The sequence below is a fragment of the Centrocercus urophasianus genome, unplaced genomic scaffold, assembly GCF_019232065.1.
Source record: "Centrocercus urophasianus isolate 14NV4802_14NV808 unplaced genomic scaffold, USGS_Curo_1.0 seq_13, whole genome shotgun sequence".
In the NCBI taxonomy this organism is placed as follows: Eukaryota; Metazoa; Chordata; class Aves; order Galliformes; family Phasianidae; genus Centrocercus; species Centrocercus urophasianus.
In genome coordinates, this window is record NW_024884475.1 from 20,397,493 (window position 1) to 20,417,716 (window position 20,224).

Below are 20,224 nucleotides of genomic sequence, written 5' to 3' on the forward strand. Positions count from 1 at the left end.
CATCTGTAAAAACCTGAGCAAATTATCAGCCCAAATAGATTCTAATAGTTTGCATATGTCCATAGGAAAAGTCAGATTTCAGGAACAGGAACAGGAGATTATTTTCAACCAGTGCTAAAAGCATGTAAGCAAAAATAAATAAGTAGAATATTATTTAGACAAATTAAAAAAAAAATTAAAAAAGTCTGCCACAGAGCTTTGCAGAGCTTTGCTGAAGCCCACAGACTGTGGATAATGTTTGCCTTTACATTACAGCACATTACTGCTTAAAATAAGCAGATTCAAAGAAGCTTTTATGGCTTTGTTGCTGGGCAGTGGTGTTGCAGCCATCTTGATTGCTCTGCATGGGGCCAGGTGGCACAGCCCATGCTCCTGCTGCCCCAGTACCTACACTGCAGCCCCAGCCCACCCCTGACATGAATCTGGCAGAGCCACACTGACCTCACTGTAGTCTCTAGGAGAGGAAATACAAGGCAAACCCTGCTCATTGATGAAGTGGGATTTTAAGAGGATACTTTGCACGAGTAAGGCAGGCAGTACTGCAGCATGTCTATTCCACTGGGAAGACAGGAGTGCAAGCTGCAACCAGAGTTCACCCTAAGTGAACAGTTACTGGGAGTGAGAACGATACATCTACCAGTACAGCAGCCAGGCTTCATATAACCATAAACAAACAGAGGATTTAGCAAAACATTTCCGAAGTGTTCTCAAGTGAGCTACCTCTGCTTGCACTGCTTTGGACCCCCATCCTCATGTAATGTCAGTGCCAGTTCTTTCCAGGACTTTTTTTTTTCTGTTTCCACTTACACATCTACACACATTAAAGATTACAGCTGGGAAACACCTGACGCAGCTGACTGCAGATATTGCTTAAGCCAATTCTCTCCTCCTGCACAGGGAACACTCTCATAACTGGGTTGCAGCAGCAGAACATCTTTCATAGCACATTTGGGAACACCACGCCCAAAGCAAAGCGATTTCAGGGAAGTCAGCAACTTTCATCAGTAAATATTAGGGGGTGCCTGCAAACACCTACCTTAAAGCAGAGCTCCTCTACAGAGCATCACTCGGAACTGTGGGGACTCAAATTCTGTGCTAGGTAATACTCCGATGCAACAGAGGAAATTTTTACCAGAGCTCTTCAGCACCGCTTGTGGCACGAGAAGATTTAATTTGAAGAATATGCAAATGACTGTGTTAATACACTGACAGACTTGGACTTTGTTGTGGTTGTGGTGAGCGGGTGTCCCAGCGGAGAACTATTCAGCACGTGTTTTCCCTCCCATTCTTTTTCTAACCCTGGCTAGAAAGCAGTGAGTTCTGTCCTGTTTTTATCCAGCTTGCAGGTAAAGGGTTACAGATTCTAGGAAGTATTAAATGCAAACTTTAAAGGATTTTATTTTCATCTGCAGTCACATGACAACTTAATACCCAATGACACTAACTACAGTGTCTCATTAAGAGGTCATGCAAACTCCCAAGCTAAACAAGGCATTCTTACATATTTAACATTCAAATGCAGGAGCCGAGCTAAGCAATGGAAGATTGTAATCAGAAAAAAGCAACACTTCCTGATCAGGACAAAAGCTACAGGTAGGAGAAGTTCTTGTTCCTTTAACTTTCAACACTGCTTTCAAGAGAAACTCTTTATAGAGCATGTTGTGTACTCTATTTCCTTTTTTTAGCTCTCAAAATAATCTAACACCTTTATCTGGAAAATATCAGATCTCACCTGTTTCACCTTTTGTAAAATTAGTTTTGTTTATATGCTCAGTTGGCTCAGCAGAAACCCAAACGAAACAGTGCTCTTAAGTGAAATGTAACTATAGAAAAACTAATATTTTTAAAGATTTCTTAGCTACTGAAACTGTTGTGTTCGAGTATGTAAGGTAAAAGGGGAGTTAATGCGTCTGATGTCTGACTTAGAACTCTTCTGACTTTACTTATACCATGAATTGCACATTGTTTCACTCTGATCAAAGCATATTTTAATGGATGTGGCTTTCTCGCTGAACTTTCATGATTTCTGATTTCCCTTCCTGCAATTTGGTGCATTTAGGAGGAAAAAAAATCTTACAAAAGCAAATGAAAGGCAGATGGGGAGAGTATTTCAGTGTTCAATAAAAGGAGAAAAAAATAAAAAAAACTGAAAAAATGGGGAGTAGAAGGACAGGCAGTCAGTTAATTAAGAATTTAAATTGTATGAAAGCATATCCATTAAGTGATAAAGTTTCCTTGACAATTGCTGGCAATACTGCAATTCATTTTTTTTGTTTTTGCTGATGGATTTGTCCAGGATACAGCATTAGCCCTCCATTCACAAAGATCTTCCTCTCATCTCAATTTTTCTCTAAACTTCACATGGGGCCGTACATACTCATCATTTTTATCCCTTTATAAGAATTTAGTTATAGACTACAAAACCTGCCATTTACCTACAGTTGCAGAGCCTATATTTACTCCTTTAGATATCACCTCCTAGGGATTCTCACTGCATAAAAGGGGTAAGTGGTGTTTATAGTTTTACTCCTATGATAGCAGGGAGGTAATTGCAAGCAATGTAAGTTTTCTGCATTTTATGAAAGCACAGAAAACCTCTCTCTTTTTCCTCTTCCCACATAATGCTAGTGTATACCAAAAAGAAGTGGAGAATAGCAATACCTACATCATCTTGCTACAGACTTGCTCTCAACTTTCTTTGCTTTATTATTACCAGTACTTAAAATAAATCCAAGGAAGTTGGAGCTCCAACAGGTTTATCACTAGTTATTAAAAAATAGTCGCTCAGTTCCAGGGTGGCCATCTAAACCTGTTGTGGGTCCAGCCTCAGACACCAACAAGTCTTTTACCAGCTATGGATACTTCTCTCCTTCTAGCAGAGAAGCTCACTGTGCAGGTGGGGACGTAGAAAGAAATGACCATGCTTTAAAACAACTGTTCTAAATTTACTATAACTGACCTCTTCATTTAAATTATTTACATATATATATATATTTATTTATTCAGTAACTCTTGTAGATAAGGGGCTTATTTGGTAAGCAAAATTTGAACATAAGGTAAACACACCAGATCCCAAATACACAGCCATTATGTTATACAAGCTTTCTCCTAAGGTGAATGTTGCACCCACCTGACATGCGGGAAGCAGCCTGCCAAGGCCAGACTCTTTTAGCAAATGTTTGTACACATCGGGTGGGTCATGAAAGCCAGCATTTAGGAGCTACACAAGCAAATCTGTTGAACACTGATTGCACAAAATGCCTTTGTAGGGTGGAAGACGCAAGAAACGCTAAAGTCATTCTGAGCAAACAGATATTAAATGAGGGTGGGAAACAGCTCACTTCCAAAGAGAGGCATATAGAAGAGTTTACTCCAAGCACACTAGCAGTTCAGATGTCCATTATACCAAAAATTTGCAATCATTACAATAATTTACACTGTTTTGATTATTACCTTTGTTTTCTGATGATATAACCCAACCTATTAGCTTGCTCTATCACTTCAACGTAGAATCAAATGTAGTTTCGTTCACAGGAAGGACACAAAATCAAAGACTTCCTTCTTGTAGGAAAGAGATCCTCAGAAACCAAGATCCATGCAAATCCAAGAGAGAATTTTTCTATCTTTGGGAAAAACCAAGGAAACACAAAAATCAAAATGCTTCCATGAGTTTGGAATTGTTTTCTTTTAGCCCCAAAACCAGAGCTAAGCAAAATATTGATCAAAAGTTAACCCAGCTCTTCCAAAATGCTTGTAAATCTCTAGAAACTTGTATCAGATTTAAGGCTTATACTGAAAATCATCAATCTGATGATCTTATTGCAGCTCTAGGCAGGTGGAAAGACAGAGCAAAAGCTGAAAGTGAATGCAGCTGTGGCTTCCCTGAAAAGCCAGGTAGAAAGCGATCACCATGCGAAGGAAACATAAACATTTTTGAGTGCTAAGGCTCTTCATTAACCACATGGTTGCTTTTATCACATCTCTAGGACACACAAGTAAGTATTTGCTTTAAACCAAGGTGCTTGATATAGGCAAGAGTGTATCCTCGCCTTCCCATTGAGCAGAAAACAAAGTACAGGATCTGAGGCACATAAAATACCACAGTGAAGGAGACCTGGCAAGCAATAGAGAAGGTCTGTATGGTCTCTGTGTGGTGGCCTCGTGCAGAACAAGAAAGATGGGCAGGAGAGGGGAAGTGGCTGGGCATGGGACAGGGTGTCTGGTGCCCCAACCAGCAGGACAGCTCAGGGCAAGCAGGACCTGCACAGGAAATGAGGGTCTGCTTTGGCTCCATGCTGTTCTACCACCTCAGGAAAGCCTTCATTCACATTTTGCAGGAAGGGGAGACCTTTTTGTGTATTTGCACAGTATCTAGTTAAACATAATCTCAGCCTTCTCAGCATCTCACACAACCATCATTTCACAAGTGACTTGGTGTGAACAAGACTTGACACACACAACCCACTGAAAGGTGATGAGATGTCATCAGATAATAAATATTTGCTTGGAACTTAAAATTCCTCTTCCAAAACCTGTTCATCTGCCACCTGACAACAGAGTGTGCCTGATTCTTCCACCAAAAAAGCATAAGCAATGATGCATGGACACGGTTGGGTTTTGCAAAGCTACAGAGCACAGATTCCAGCAAACTGGATATATTGCTATGGAAAATCGGTACAAAAAGTGATGTCGATTTTCTTACTGAAAGTTTGATATCAAATGGACAAAATAACTTTTGGAAGAGAGGTCAAAAGGTATTACTGGAAAGGGGGGAAAAAACAGCAATTTTTCCTTGACCTTCCCTTTAAGTCACTTTCACTTGGACATATGGAGGAACATTAAAATCTTATTAAAAGCTGAGTACATAGTTTGGAAACTAAACATTTAATCAGTTACAGCAGGAAGCAGGAAAAAAAAGACCTAAGATTTCTTTTTTGTGTGACGTTTTTGTCTGCAGTTTCTACAAAAGTTTATTTAACTTCCAATTCTTCACTTTAACCACAGATGTTGGCGGCAAAGCCACAGATGCTTTCTGGTTAGAAAAATATTTGTGGTCAAATAGTCTATTATTAATTCACATAAGTTATTTTTCCATTTGGGAAAGCAAGGAACAAGCCATCTCCTTGGGGCTTACTTTTTTTTGACATTACCAAATGGGCCTGGCTCCATTTTAAGTCATTCCCCAGCTATGAAAGAAAGCTGGGCATTGTTATTAAAAAGCAGTTAATTTTTGGATTTTACGTGAACAAGGCAAATGCCTTGTTATAGCAGACAGTCTGCCTTTGTGCAAGAGATGAGGAGCAAAGAGGAAAGTATCCCATGTGAGAGAGGAAACATACTCCAAGTGACTGAAAAATCTTTCAACCTGGAGCCCCCTCTGGGACCCTTTGCATGCTTACAGCAGTGGGAATAGTACCAAATCCTCATACACAGGCCAGGAGCAGAATACATGGCCTGCTGTAGGCTGTGCTGGTGCTGCCACAAATGTCTACTCTGATTTGAAGTCTCTGAGGGCTGCTTTAAGGCAGGAGCAGAGTGTCCCAAATGAGCTATATGGAACCATGTTCCCACAGGTTCAGGGATTTGCCAGGCAGTATGTTCCTTCATTCTCTGAAAATCTATCCTCCCCCAGGATTTATTGCAATGGTTAAATTTATTGCAGTGGTTGTATTTACAGCTCTCACTTCCCCGTTCATCCCACAACTACTTGCAACACTTTTATTAGATTTGGGAGTGCCCAGCATTATCAACCTTACTCAGCACTTGAACCTTGTGCAACAGCGCAGGACACAGAACAAGGGGCCCATGCACTGACACAGCAGTCTAACACTTTCCTCCCCTCCTCCTCCTGCAGCTTTCAGGTCTAGGCTGCAGCCACCCCAGGGCCAACCAGCAAATCTGTACTGCTCCACAGGACCCACCATCTTTTCTCCCCTAAAAAAAGTGTTAACCAGCTCTTACATTTCTTAAAGCATTCAAGCCTGTGAATGTGATCTTGTCGAGGTGATTTTAAAACTGTTTTTTTTTCTGAGGAGCTACTCTTCTGATCTGCTCACAGTAAAGGTATTCTTCTGATCTAGCTGCAGTAAAACAAGCATAAGGCTTTGGCAGTGTCAGATTTTTGAAGCAAGCTAGCAGCCCTGTTCACTTAGAGAACAGTGGAAAAAACCTTTCCGCTTTCAGAAACCTGAATAAAGCTTTGTTAAGGGCCTTTCAGTCTCTATTTTTGGCTTGGGTGTGGCATGGAAAAAACAATATTTACCATCTCAGTAGCTGTGTCCTTTGTGTATTTGTTTTCATATTCCCTTTCCCCATGTGAATTCAGCAGATGTTGCAGGGCTTGATATCAGCCCTGTACTTCTGTTATCTAAATGCGTGCACGTCTCCACTGAACGGCCCACATCTGTGCAGCAAAGATACAGATTCAACTGCCAGACAACATAATGAAGAAAAATACCGTAAGATTTCATTTGCAATGTAAATGAAACAGAAGCAACAGTGATCAGCCCTAAACTGAAGGCCTCCGGGGGCCTGAGAAGTTACAACCATGTACAACGTCCCATTTCTGTCCTAAACATCCCTTTTTAAATTAAAATCACTTGCGAAAGTATTCCATTGCATTGGATGAATATGCTCAGATTGCTAAAGGCTACTCCGTATTTACAGATATACATTAAAAACTAATGCTTAGTGCAATTATCCAATTCATTACCTGCCATAAAAACATTTCCATCCACTCACGTATAAACAAACAGATTTGCTGATGCACAGATGATCAAAAAGCTCAAACACCACTTAAGAAAACAGCAGACAAAGAGTGTGAGCTAGGGAAAGGAAAACTGGCTGCTTTCGTGCCAATACCATCACCAATATTAATCAGCCTGAACAGTTAGTTCTTTTTCACTTCTCTGCCATCCTTCCACAATAAAGCTTTACTGGAGAGCAACTGAGCCTTTTTAGCTCAGTACACATGCTGATATCCACATCTTGCTAGTGACAAAGACCAGGTTTGGGAAGCAAGGAGGTAAATCAGCCCTATGCTCTGGACAAGAAGCAGAATTTGAAATCAAGTCTCCTGAATTCTCTGAGAGCCGAATCTGTCTCCAGAGACTAACACTTCAAATCGTAGCACACTGACAATAAATCTCCTGTCATGAGGAAGTATGTCAAATCGGCTGGTAAATAAGTTATTACATACAGGCAGAAGACATTTGCTTTATGACAGAGCTACCTGAGACACACTGTACCCAGCCTCAGATAAACTCTCTGGAATAAGGAGTCTTGCTGAAAATGCAGTGTGCTGTTAGCTTTAAGTATTCAGCTGCAAGCGCAGTCCAACAAGTCAGTCTTAACTACGCAATCTACACTGATAATGTTGGTGAATTCTACCCATTCATTTGCCCAGAATTATACAAAAAAGGAAGAAAGAAATTAAAAATGGAAGAATTACTTTACTGACCCAATTCCAGAAAATACAAAGTCTGTCAGTGGAATTAATACTTTTCTATAGCTTTCAAGTATTGTTCAACTTGAGACTGAAACAGGTAGTGAATGCAATCAGGATAATCCATTCAATAATACTGCAGAAATTCATCTGTATTTCATTCACTTTTTTTTTTTTTAATCTTTTTCTCATTAGTGCCTCTTTAATACAATGGTCAACACTTTGGACCTGCCTTGTGCTGAGAAATATTTACTGTAATTACAACATAAAACTCTTATTCACAATCAATCTGATCATTCCCTTAGCCACGCATCATCACTCAATGCCTGCCAAGGAAATTGGTTGAAAATAACTAAATGGAAAAATTATTTAAAAGAAAAGTAAAAAGCCTTTGAGTGAAAAAGAATTCATGTAAGAGTAAAAAGATGCATTCCATGAAAGGGTCTTGAAAGTTATTGTATCAGAGGCTTTTCCTGAAGATTACTAGGTGCAACTTCAGCAGCTGTAGTGTTTTCTGTATCTTTCTATTTTAAAAGTTTTGTTATCCATTTTCACAGTGATTTGTAACTATAGCCTAAACAATCCTCTGCTCTTCTGCTCTCTGCTGGTTGTTCTTTATGTGAAGTGAAATGCTGAGGAACAATAAGGTGAAAAAATTCACCCTTGTATGTAGGAGTAGTTCCATGTAGGGTGAGCAGACCAAGGAAAGAAACTGGGAAAAAACAAACAAACAAAAAAGGAAAAGATATACATCAGATACATGAATATCTTTGAGCCCGTGGCTGATATAAACGTATCCTGATGGGGGAAAAAAAACAAAAAACAATGATTTATATGGTTTACGTTCTTTCAGAATAATTCCTATTTTCCATCTATGTATTTGATACCTCTTAAACATTCCCATATCTGAATGGGTCTAAGCAGTTTCACTTACAAGCTGCAAAATTACCTCACAGCCCTACCATTCACTAAAATACCACGTTCTAAACATCTAAACATCTGGTACTCCTACATTCTAGTACTGGCAGTCATCTGAATGGTGGACTGCCAGTATTTAACACAATCCTTCTGCTCACTGAACAAGCCAACTCTGCAATTACAGCACACTAAATTCATGGAGGAAAGGATCTTCTTCAGTCCAGCCTTATTATTTAGCTGGACTTCATTTTTGATCCAACTAAACACCAGAAAGGATAATAAATCACAATTAAAATGATTGATTTTACCACTATTTTCATACAGAATACTTGAATAAGGAGAGTTTGAGTTCTTTTTTTTGTTTGTTTTTGTTGTTAAGAGAAGCAAAGAATTTTTGCCACTTTCTTGTTTGCATCAAGGCATTCTCCAGGCTTTAAATTCTTCCACTCCATTCTTCCGCATATGCCTTATTCTAGTGTCCTATGCAAAGTCTTCCAATTTTCAGACCTACTAGCTTGCCTTTCCTTTAGTTGTTCACTCATGGTCCTCTCTTTCAAACTTGACAATTAAAAATACATTTTGGATGAGCAATAAAATTATAGCACGTGATTTGAGGGTCAAACCTACTCCTCTGTGTAGGATTCACTTTAGGATAGCAGTAACAAACCAAGGTTGTAACTCTAGCAAGCTCCAGCTATTTTTAAACAGGTTTCAGTGTCTTCTCTTTCTGTTTACATTCCAGTCTGAAGATACTGTTGTGAGATTTTCCCAAAAGATTTTCCAGTCTGCCAGCCACACAAAATGGCATGTTTTTCTGTACCTAAGTTAATTTCCTTTCAAACAATGAAACCAACAAAAATGCTTTTACCTATAGCTTTTAAGGAGCTACAGTTCCATATCTTCCCCAAAAACTGTCAAACTGCCTTGGTCTGTTAAGCTGCCAAACCTGTTAAATTGCCTTTGTCTCACAATTCTGAGTCTGTAAATCATTGTTTCTCCTAATCTTATGAAATTATTCTCCATTTTCTGTATCATTTCAGCTTAATACAAAAAGGCAAATCTTCAAAAACTTATTTCATAAGGCCAGTATCTGGGATGAGCCCCAGAAGCACGGCTCGTTGCCAATCCACAGTTTGCATTGCTGTAACAGCTGCATTAAATGAGCATTTGTTTAGCACAAAGTAAACCTGACGGGAACTTCTGTAAAGTTCGTTTAGTGCAGATAATCCAGTAGTGGTATGCTCCCCTGCTACAGGGCATGCATTGTTCATTATCACGCCGTGAATGAGCCTAGATTTGTATGTTGTACTCTTGACATGAAACTACATTAATCGTAGACTGAGATTTCTTTGTTTAGTAAAACAGACCGTTTCTGACCTGTTACTGTATCTCACATTCCTATAGCCCACAATAGACTTCTGTCCACAGGGCTCACTGCACAGTGCAGTGTTAATGCAGTTCAATAGCTCACCTAAAAACCCACACAAAATTCCAAACTCAACAACTGAGTCCATAAAGAGCCACCTGTTTTCTAGGTTTGGCCTTCTGCTTCACAGTTTGTGCAAAACTCTATTATTAACATGCAGGATTTGTTATTTTGGTTGTTTTGGCTTTCTTCATCTCCATGGTATCCCTGGTAAGAAGCATAATATCTGAAGATATCATAAGAAAGCCCTTTGTGCTCCAAAAGATATACAGAGTTTCTGGAATAAGGCTGCTGGAAACTTTGCAATATAACTGGTGGGTAAATATACTACCTCTCAGAGAAAGCTGGGTTGCCTTTCCCTGACAAATGGGAAGATTAACTCCATCAAGCCCAGCACGTTCAAGAGTCCTCCATCCTCAAATCTTCCTCATCACGTATCTCTTGCACTCCATTTGACAGAAGGAAAATTAAGCTTAAATTGTTGAAGACCTCATTCATTTATGCCAAGAAAATCCCACACAGTTTGAAATTAATTGATAACACAGAAATCCCCTCCCACCTGCCACATGGAGCCCAGTCTCCAAAAATCTGCAATATCTCTCTAGAGCGGTATGTGAAACAAACCTGTTTGCAGAACTACCTTCACCCTCCTCCCCTGCCATCTTCCCACACAGAGAAACATTTCACTACTTTTCTCTCACATGAAAAATAACATGCTCACATAAAAAACAAAGGCAAGATCATCATAACTCCTGGAAAAGCCTGATTTGAAAAAATAATTTCTTCTCTGAGTCAATACATTTTCCTCCAAGTAAAAAAAACAGCGTTTTTACTCCAACAAAAAGCAACACAAACAAGAGGCAGCATTTGAGTCAATGAACCCTTATGAAAGGCCTGCTAACAAAGGTATGCTTGAGCTTTATTCTTTCTCAGGACATTTCTTTTGCTTTCTAGGAGGCCTGAAGATGTCTTTGCAGAAGTACAGATTGCAATTGATAGCCACGAAACTTTCCATGAATGGCCTTGTCTAAAGCAGTCAGGTGAGCTGCCCAAAGGCCAGTTTCTGAGGAGTCATTCGTGGGGCACAAACACCCAACTCCTACTGCACCTAGGGCTAGGGCCCCTCCCCACCCACAATGTTCAAGGAAGCAGGTTGCACCATTGCCATACAGGATTTCCCCTTATAAAGAGGCTATAGGTACTTTGCAGATCACCTCATCAACAAGAGAGATGCCTACATGTCGTTTTTTTTTTTTTACACTATTTCCTTGTTTGTGTTACAGCAGCATCTGCAGGCACCGTAAGTGATAAGGCCACCTTACTTCAGCTGTCACCTACAGGATATGTTCTTACTAAATATTTACAGGTTAAAGAAAAAGGTCTAGAGGCCAGACTTGACCCAGATTTGATACCAGAGCACCTGCCTGTTGTAGGGGCAGTACAGAAAAACACCCAGCCCAAGCTTCTCTAACAACATGGATTATGTCACTCTGAGAAGTTAAAGCTCTGATCTTTAATCTCTTTGGATTTAGGAGGCTCTTAACCATGGGTACTTGAAATCCCAAGCTATAGGTAACTTCAGGAGGTTATTGTATAAGGTGCACCCATGTATCTGAGGTGCCTAACCAGCACAGCAAGGTCATTGCAAATTGTTTGGCTGCACAGCAGGTCTCCCTCTGGGAGAACCAAACATTGCAGCAGGGGCAACAGGGAGTCCAGAGCAGGACCTCACGTAGGCTGCCAGATATTAGTCAGACCTCTTAATCACAAAGACATTCTCACTGAGTGTTGCTCCACCCAATATATAACAGCTAATTACCCCAGTATTAATGCTTGCCAACTGTCTCCTTCTCTTTAGAGAAGGAAAGTTTCCTTAGGCTTTGCCCAGGGAGGCAAGCCTGAGTCCCCCAATTTCCACATTTCTTCCATGTCAGTATAACTTTCTAGTACCAAAGAAAAACCACAATCAACAAAAATATAAATATATTATCAGGGATCTTTCAAAGTAGTTTGAGTAACCAAGCTTTGTTTCTTTTGTAAAACACTACCTGCAACCTGCTCTTTCCCAGAGGCAATCATAATGATGGGTTTCCACTCCCTCTCTTCTCTGGTTTTAAGACAATGTCAAAACAGTGCCTGTGTTACAAATTAAACAGCAGATTGTTTTGCAAACTCCCTTGTTGTTTTCTCACTATCAATTTCCACCTGAATAAGGAGAGTTCTTTGAGGAAGAAAGAGAGAAAGTAGTGAAGAGCTGCCTCTACATCCTCTCACCTCTCATGGAAAAACCTTCTGCAGCTGCTGGTGGCCATCAGGGATTGTACCCAGGGGAGATCACTCAGGCACCCTCATGCCAGCTTCTTACCATGGTGCAATGGTTTCAGCACGTGTGGAGGCTTCTACTTCACAGATCCTTCTCATCTCATGACTTCAGAGAAAGCCACAGAAAAGTGTTGCCTTATTTTTTTTCTGATTTTTTTTCCCCCCAGTGGGTACTCTTATTCATTGCATTTTACTTTTACTTATTTTCCTTTTTCACACATACAGCAGAGCTGAAAGAAATTTGTGAGGGCTGTCTCATGGCAGCAGTTCAGCACTGCAGAAATTTAGCTGAGACAGGAAGCTACACTGCAAGTCTTCACATGTCACTTTTGGTGTAGAAAGCTTTGTCACATAGAAAATTTAAAAAATGTAGACTGACACGTTTAAAGAATTTCAAGAGATAAGAACTCAGCATAGTGTGAAAAAACCCTTATTTTTCTAATAGACAAAAATATCATATTTCTTTAGACTCTTTTTTCACCTCTTCACAATGAGCTGTGTAGACTGACACTTCATCAGACAGCAGGAGGGTTAGGAAAGAACTTTGCTACATTTTTATGCAGATTTTCCATTCCATCTTAGCAGAAACTAATTCTGGTGTTATTCTGACATGAACTTCACCATCTCTTCTTACCAGCACCTTCTCCAAGCCAGCACAGAAATTCATGTTTGAAAATCAGTCAGTCTGACAAGGAGCACAAAAATTAAGGGACCAGACAGCCTTCCAACTTGCTTCAGCAAACCCATTGCTAAGAGCAGCTCATGGCAAGAGTGATGAAGGCGTACTACACACAGCTCTAACCAAAACATGATGATATGTTGGCAGAGTTCAGCTGAAGAAATTTTCTACATAAGAATGATGTGCTGATTTAAATTGGTTTATGCTGATTAATTTACTCTTGCTTCACAACGGTGCCACTTCTGTGGGCAAACAAAGCTTCAGTCTTAAATAGATGCTTGAAATGTCGTTCTCATAGGATTCATTTAAATTAAGGAATAGGTTGCAAGAACAGACAATTTTGTGATTCAAAAAGTATTATGTGTTTCACAGACTTGGAACCCTGAACCATTATTCCATGATCTTATCCAAATGTTGATGTCGTCAATGAATTTTAAAGCAGCTTCTAATTAAGATAAATAAGGAAAACAGATGCTGCTGAAGAAATGGCCAGTAAGGATTTCTATTTCAAGACAGAACTCCTTTAAACACATAAGCAATTCTGCAAACTGTGGGATGTGATACACACAACTAAGTGATAGGCATTTAGTGAGACTTTGTGCCATTTTATAAGTCACTGAGCACTCAGCACAAAGGTGATGATATAAAATATAGAAGAATGGGCCCGTAGCCTCCACTTCTTCTAATTAAAAATAGACATAAATTTCATAAATCATAGCCAGTAGCATTTTCTCTCCAGGCTACAACAGCAATTGTTTTCCTTTAAAGAGTTTCATCTGCCCAAACCAAAAAAAAGAAGGAAAAAAAAAAAACCAAAAAAAAAAAAAAAAAAAACCAAAAAAACCCACCATGTTTAGTTTTCTTCACTCAGAGGAAAATACACACAAGATACCCATTCAAGCAGTTTCTGTATTTAAGCTCCTACAGTCAGTGGTGCTGTAATACAAGTCTCAACAGGGCCACAATGTGACCTTAAGAAAGTTAAATGGTATCACTGTGGAATTCTGTAGCAGAGTAGAAGTAAAATTAGGTCAGCCTAATTGAATTGCAGTAGTTTGAAAAACACCTTTGCTACCCACTTTGAAAGGGAGAACACCAGGGAAATGTTTTAGAATCTTCATCCTTCTTATTTCCAGCTTTGCTTGGAGAATTCACTGCTGGTGGACCCTCCCGGGCTTTTATTTGGCTGGAGGATGAAAATATTGCTATAATTAATGATAACATTTGTAAATGGACCTGAAGTTACCTTCAACAGCATTTTATCTGCCTTTTAAGCTGTTATGTGCACATTAGGTTTTATCAAGACCACCTAGATTTCTCACCCAGGAGAAAACTTTCCTGCAGGCTTGTCCTGGTCTGTTTTATGCAGCATTCTGACTACACAGAAAGCAGGAGAAGAGGGCAGAGCTGTCAACTGCTTTGGCAATGGCCTTTTCTGGCCTTTGGGGACAGCTTGTCTTTCTATCTGGAGGAGTGTGTGCTTAAAAAAAAATGAGAAAAACTAACTTTGGTCATGTAGGGCTTTCCACACAATCACCACGGGAAAAGGAATATAAATAAACACATAACAAAAGTGATCAGAAAAGTTTCCACTCAAGCCTGTGCTTAATAACAATGAATATTTAAAATGTCAGCTGAAGAGCCTCTATGGCGCATCGAGTCATCCCTCAGCTACATCTGTGTGATACTGATACAACTGGGAGCTGCGGCAAACAAGTCACACACTGAAGTTTGGGCCTTACAGGCTGCATGTTACCCAAATGTATGAATGATTGCTGAGCACATAGGGTTGCTTTCAACCACAAATTTACACAGTAACAGTTATCTCAAATACTGCTCCAGAAGAGTCGCGTGTAGCTCAGAATATTTTGCTATGACAGCTGCTTATACAGGAAATACCATTCCTCAAGGTTCCCCAATTTTCCTAGCCTTCAGCACAGTATGTTCCTTACCTCTATTAGTACAATCTTTATTACTAAGCCATTTATATAAGTTAGTTTCTGACTGAATCTCTAATCTTCTAACTGACAGGATTATAGATATCATGTTATATGATATTACTTAAGGGATTTTTCTACTTATAGAGTCAGTTTGCAATCTTCTCTCTGTCTAAATTATAGCCCAGGATTTAATGTCAACCATTTCTATGTCCTGAAAAATGTGAATAGAGGGAAATTCCATTTCTACGAGGGGTTCCCCATTGCTCTTTGCAGAGCCTATGACAGTACATTGCCACTTCAGAAACCTTTGTAATTTCTGTAGCTAAATTAGATGCTGCTTCATCATCACTGCCTGAAAATAGACTGGGAGATGACCAGGTGTCTGGGAATGCTGCTTACAAAAAGCCAGGTTCTAAGAGAGGTAGCTGCAACCCAGATAAAAGCTGCTGAGACTAGCTGATCACATGGGCATATTTGCATCCAACAGAGCATGCTACATCAGTGGCACTGGACAATGATAATGAAGAAGCTGTGAGAGAAGCAAAACGCTCACAGTGTACCTACCTACCCTTCTTGCCCACCAGTAAAATCCACAGTTTGTTGTAATAACACTGTGAACAGAAGTAAAAGCCAGAAAAAGGTCCATAGCAAATCTGCAGAGAGGAGCTGAAGATCCATGGCAGAACATGTGGCTTGTTAAGCTGCCATAAGTTTCAGTTCAATTAATACCTGCTGTGAACTTCATTAAAAAGAAATACAAGAAACACATCATCTTCCACCTTTCCCTACTCTGAAAACAGCCTTATCCAATAACAAGATGAGGCCAACAGCAGAGAAGATGATTTACTTTATCAGTCATCCCTGTGTAATATCTCAGAGCATGCAACACAGCCTTTACAAACAGTTGTGCTGATGAAATGGGGCTGATGATTTTACACAATAGTTGTGTTGCTGCCAGGTATAGCATTAACATTAACTTAAGAAACAGTTCATGTCTTTTGGTTAGAGATGTTATATATAGATGAGAAAGATAAAATATTTATTCTACAGTTAGATGAAAAAATGCACTTTTATAACAAAGTCATAGCATCCAAGTCGCCTGGTGTTCGACATTCTTTGTGAACTTTCCCCAGAATTACTTGGGAAAGCAATTACTTGGTGTCTGCCCAGTACAGTCGTGTGTTTGAATGGAGCAGTGAAGTTGCATTTTTTGACTGGAACTTGTTATGAATGTTCTTGTTTTGACAAGAGTGTTTAAAAGCCAAGGACTGTGGATCTTTTCAAAGTATGAGAATGTCAGAGAAAGGAAGAGAGGCTGAGGATTTGCCTCATTATGTTGTGCAGCAGATTGCACTCAACACTCACTTTGAATCCTAAGTTCCATATAAATATTCATAAATGCATTCATCACAGGTCTAGTAACATTATTCTGAAACTTAGAGACCCAATTCTTGAATCCCAGACAGGCCTTGTCAATTTAACCAAGAAAGAAAAAGAAAAAACAACTTGAACTGATGGTGCGAGGACAACCATACAGGGTTTGGGTAATCACAGCAGAGTGCATGGCATTCTGCTCCTGTGGCTTACAGGCACTCTCACACCTGTAGTCAACACAGGGAAAAAAGGGCAACATTCAACCATTTTTCACTCTTTTGGGGTTTACTGTTCAGTATTTGAATACAGCACCATTGTTTTCCAAATCCAGGAGATTAACTCAGCCCCTCAGAAACTTCTACACTAACCAAAATACCAATCCATACATAAGTTCAAATAATGCTCTGAATAACTATTTCTTCTTAAAAAAAAAAAATAAAATTAAAGCTGTATACATTGTCCAAAATTCTCTCTGTGCCTAGACAGAGGCAATGAAAACACACACTTCACTGTAGACTAAAGGGATAATACATAATCCCTTTATATAATTTAGAGTTATATAATACAAATACCAGGGAACATTTGATCAGATCAAAAAGGGGACTAATTCAAAATAGAGCAAATAAAATTATTCTTCTGGCATAACTAGACCAGGCAATTTATTGCTGAGAGAAAGAATACAGTAAGGTTTCCATGAAAAACAATGCTTTGTAATGTTACAACTGTGAATAATATGAAACCAGACATAAGTTTTAAGAAGTTAAAAGTTTTAGAAGACTCTAATTTTTCTAAGTCAAGAGACAAAAGCCATGTTGGACGGATGTAAATGTTGTACAATAGCAGTTCCCTGACAGGCACTTTCACTACTTCTAAGAGATCTGATGCTCAGTACAGGTCTGAGCCTGAGTCTGATCAAGTTTGACAATTTCTGTGTCTCTTCACACACAATAAAAGAAAAAACGAACAAACAAGACAGTCAGATATTCCTGATGATCCATTGCAAGGACAAGTAAAGCTTTTCTGTTTGTTTAGCAAAGTGGCAGGATACATCTATTTCATTGCCTTTAATATTATATTTAAATTTCCACTCTCTGTGCTTTCCCCTAGAGTACTTTGTAGCAGTTGTTGCTTTTGTTGAGCAGAACTCAGGTGGAACTAAGATGGAGACTCTTCCAACCTGCTGCTCCTTTGCAGCTCTGAGCCAGGTGTCCAAAGAATAAGGATTTGCTGCAGTCACTGACTTGCCACCTGCCTGAGGCATTCAACTGTATCTAGAACAATGATGCTGGAAAGTACTCATGAGTAAATACCCAATAACATTTCTGTGTTTATAGCATCTGTGAAAGGTGTGGAGAAGGCAATTTCTCTACTGCTTGTTTCCTGAGCAAGTCAAACCCATTAATTAAATTTATGCTCTTGTCCTGTTTCAAAAGGAAAAACGGAGCTGATTTATGGGCACTGACAGCTGCAGGAACCAGGAGCTTGTTTAGCTCTCACCACCACTAATTAATTTTTAAGCATCTGGGCAAGTTGGTTTCTGATCAAATGAGAAGTTGAATGTCCTCAACTTCTACAAAGAAAGACAAAGGAAGATGCTCCATCCAGTGCACTGTCTGTCAGGTTGTCATGGTTTCTCAGTGCTGGCTGAATACTGTCTGCAGGAATTGGGTACCTGAACATCTCTGTTCCCACGCAGCTTGTAGGATGAAGCTCTGAAAGGTCTCACTCATGTAGCTTTGCTTGCCTATTCATTACGTTTCTCCTCTCGAGAGTAAAAACGTTAATGAGAAAAAACACAGTATCTGAGAAACAGTGTAATCTATTGCAACAATAGGAAAAAAAATCTTGTTAACAACAGACCCTAACCCTAGGTTAGAAGAATATTGCCACAGCATGTACAATACATACAAATACCAATATCCAACAAGACATTGGTATGTTCATTTTTCTTCCAGGTTCTTTAAACAAGATGCAGATTGCTAACATTATGGGTTGAAATCTGGAAGCAGACAATCAAAACACATTTGATACCCATCCTAAGAATAGAAAATTGTTACAGAATTAGAAATCTTTGGATGCTGAACTTTCACCCTAGACATCTGTGACATTTTTGCTAATAAAGAACTACAATAAACATAGGAAGAGTGTATAGACACTATCACCTGCCCAGCATATGTTGCTGTTGCAGACGCTGCCAATAAAGATCAAAGCTTTCCCGGCATTAATGAGCTCAAACTAAGCACTGCACAATCTTGCAGCAAGCTCTAGACCTCTACTGACTTCTACTGAGTAGAAGGTTGGGCCAGATGAACTCTGGACCCCTTTCCAACCAAGTATTTTATGAGCCTGTACAACATTTCATAAAACAAATTCAATTTATTTTGTTGCAATTCAGGATTTGGGTAGCAGAAAGCCTGGTAAAAACAGCTCATAATCATTACTTGCCCAGAAGAAATTGACAGTAGCTGGCATGAACTTCAAAATTAGTGGAACAAATAGAACATAAAAATCCCTTTTTTCACCAATGATCTAAATGTCTTCACTAAAAGATAGCTATGGCTAAGAACTTGTATCCAGACACCAGTGGGCATGTGATAACAGACTACAAGGTCAATTAAACAGACAGCAACATCCTAAGTCGTCTCAGCTAATAAACAGATGATAACCCTCCAGAAATCTCCATGCGGGTTAAAAAAAAACAGCATTTTATGACCTCTTCAATTTATGACAAAATGAGCAAAATTCAATTCATACAGCTGGCAAGTGGAAGTTCAGCCCATGCACCCAGGAAATGGTGACATCACAGCACTCCTCTGGATGACTACAGCATGTTTTCAGCTATGGATCAAGGCATAACTTTTCCATTACTTCTCAGGCTCCCCACAAATCAAGGAGCACCATTAGATCTCAAAGAATTATTAAACAGTGTTTATTTAGATGCTACTGACGCATGGTGTCTTGCTTGTTTACACACTTCATGTTTTCAGTAACGTTGTATTTATAAGAAGCATAATGAAAGAATTCAAGAAACAGTCTTTGCACAATTACATAAAAAGCCTTGAAGATCTCTTTGAATTCAAAAAAGATTGGAAGAATAACTAACCTCAATCTGATTTTACTTTTTAAGTGCTTTTCATAAAGAAAACTGACTATTCATTTCTCTCCCTCCCCAATTCCCCCAGTAAGCCAAGAACTACTGTTTTACTTTTCTTCATCCATATAGAGCCTAGGAGAAAAGTGTACAGTTTCACAGTTGATAGATTATTTCTGATTTCTGTGAATGCTCAGAGTCAAATCAGGATTTTCAAATTCACCTTTGATTTCATGAAATTTCTCCCCTTCATTACCTTGCAATGGACTCTTAAAGGTTTTGATTACATGTGCTGCAAGATCAGCCATTTAATCATCAACAAAATGTGGGCCTAGATTTTATACAGTATCCGTGATACAAAATCCATTTCAGCTTTCCTTAGGAAAAAAAAAAAAACCACATTAATACAACTGCATGTAAATAATTATAGCGGAACACATGGGCAGAAACAAAAAGAAAGCATGTAAATCAGAGGTTTGTTCTACCAAATGTGAATTGAGATGAAGAGTAGAACTGATTAAAAAGATCCCGAAAATGCAATTGTACTACACAGTTTGCAGCAGAGAAAGTATTTGAACAAGACCACAAAAGCATGCGTTGGGCAGGACCTAAGTTACTAGAGTATAAGAGGAAAATGTGAGGGGAATACAAATCTTAGGACATACATTAAAACCACTGTAGACAGCTGATGATTTTTTTTCCTGAAACTGCTGGGGACAGCACTGAGTTCTAATAGTTCCAACCCACAAAGGAAAGAAGAGAAATCTACAATCAGTTGATCAGCTTGGAAGACTAAGTTAAGGCTTCTGGGATGGAAGAGTTAAATCCCTTGCACTTTTTTGAGCAAAAAACATACATTAGTCTTCTTTGATCTATTGTGCAAGGGATGCTCTTTCAAAAGTACTGGCCAGCTTCACATATTACATAGCAAAGGAGCTGTGCACTTGCTTGAAAACCTCAAGCTGGGAGCTGCTAATGGAGTGGGAAAGTAGGCAGATCTCAGAAGCAGCCATCCACAATTTACTTTATG

At 39.2% G+C, this 20,224-nt stretch overlaps 1 protein-coding gene across 4 annotated transcripts in view; it reads left to right on the forward strand.

Moving 5' to 3' along the window:
- The first annotated feature begins 1,248 nt into the window (after nt 1-1,248).
- The window catches only part of CUNH4orf19 (chromosome unknown C4orf19 homolog), a 42,312-nt gene continuing 23,336 nt past the window's right edge, over nt 1,249-20,224 (forward strand). Inside the window, exons 1-3 of one of the 4 annotated variants that reach the window (XM_042812084.1) lie at nt 1,249-1,346; nt 1,523-1,593; nt 10,743-10,828. The gene's annotated coding sequence lies outside the window, so the exon portion shown is untranslated. Of the gene's footprint in view, nt 1,347-1,507; nt 1,594-10,742; nt 10,829-20,224 lie in introns of those variants that run through there. The other 3 variants (XM_042812083.1, XM_042812085.1, XM_042812086.1) reach the window with 3 other exon arrangements.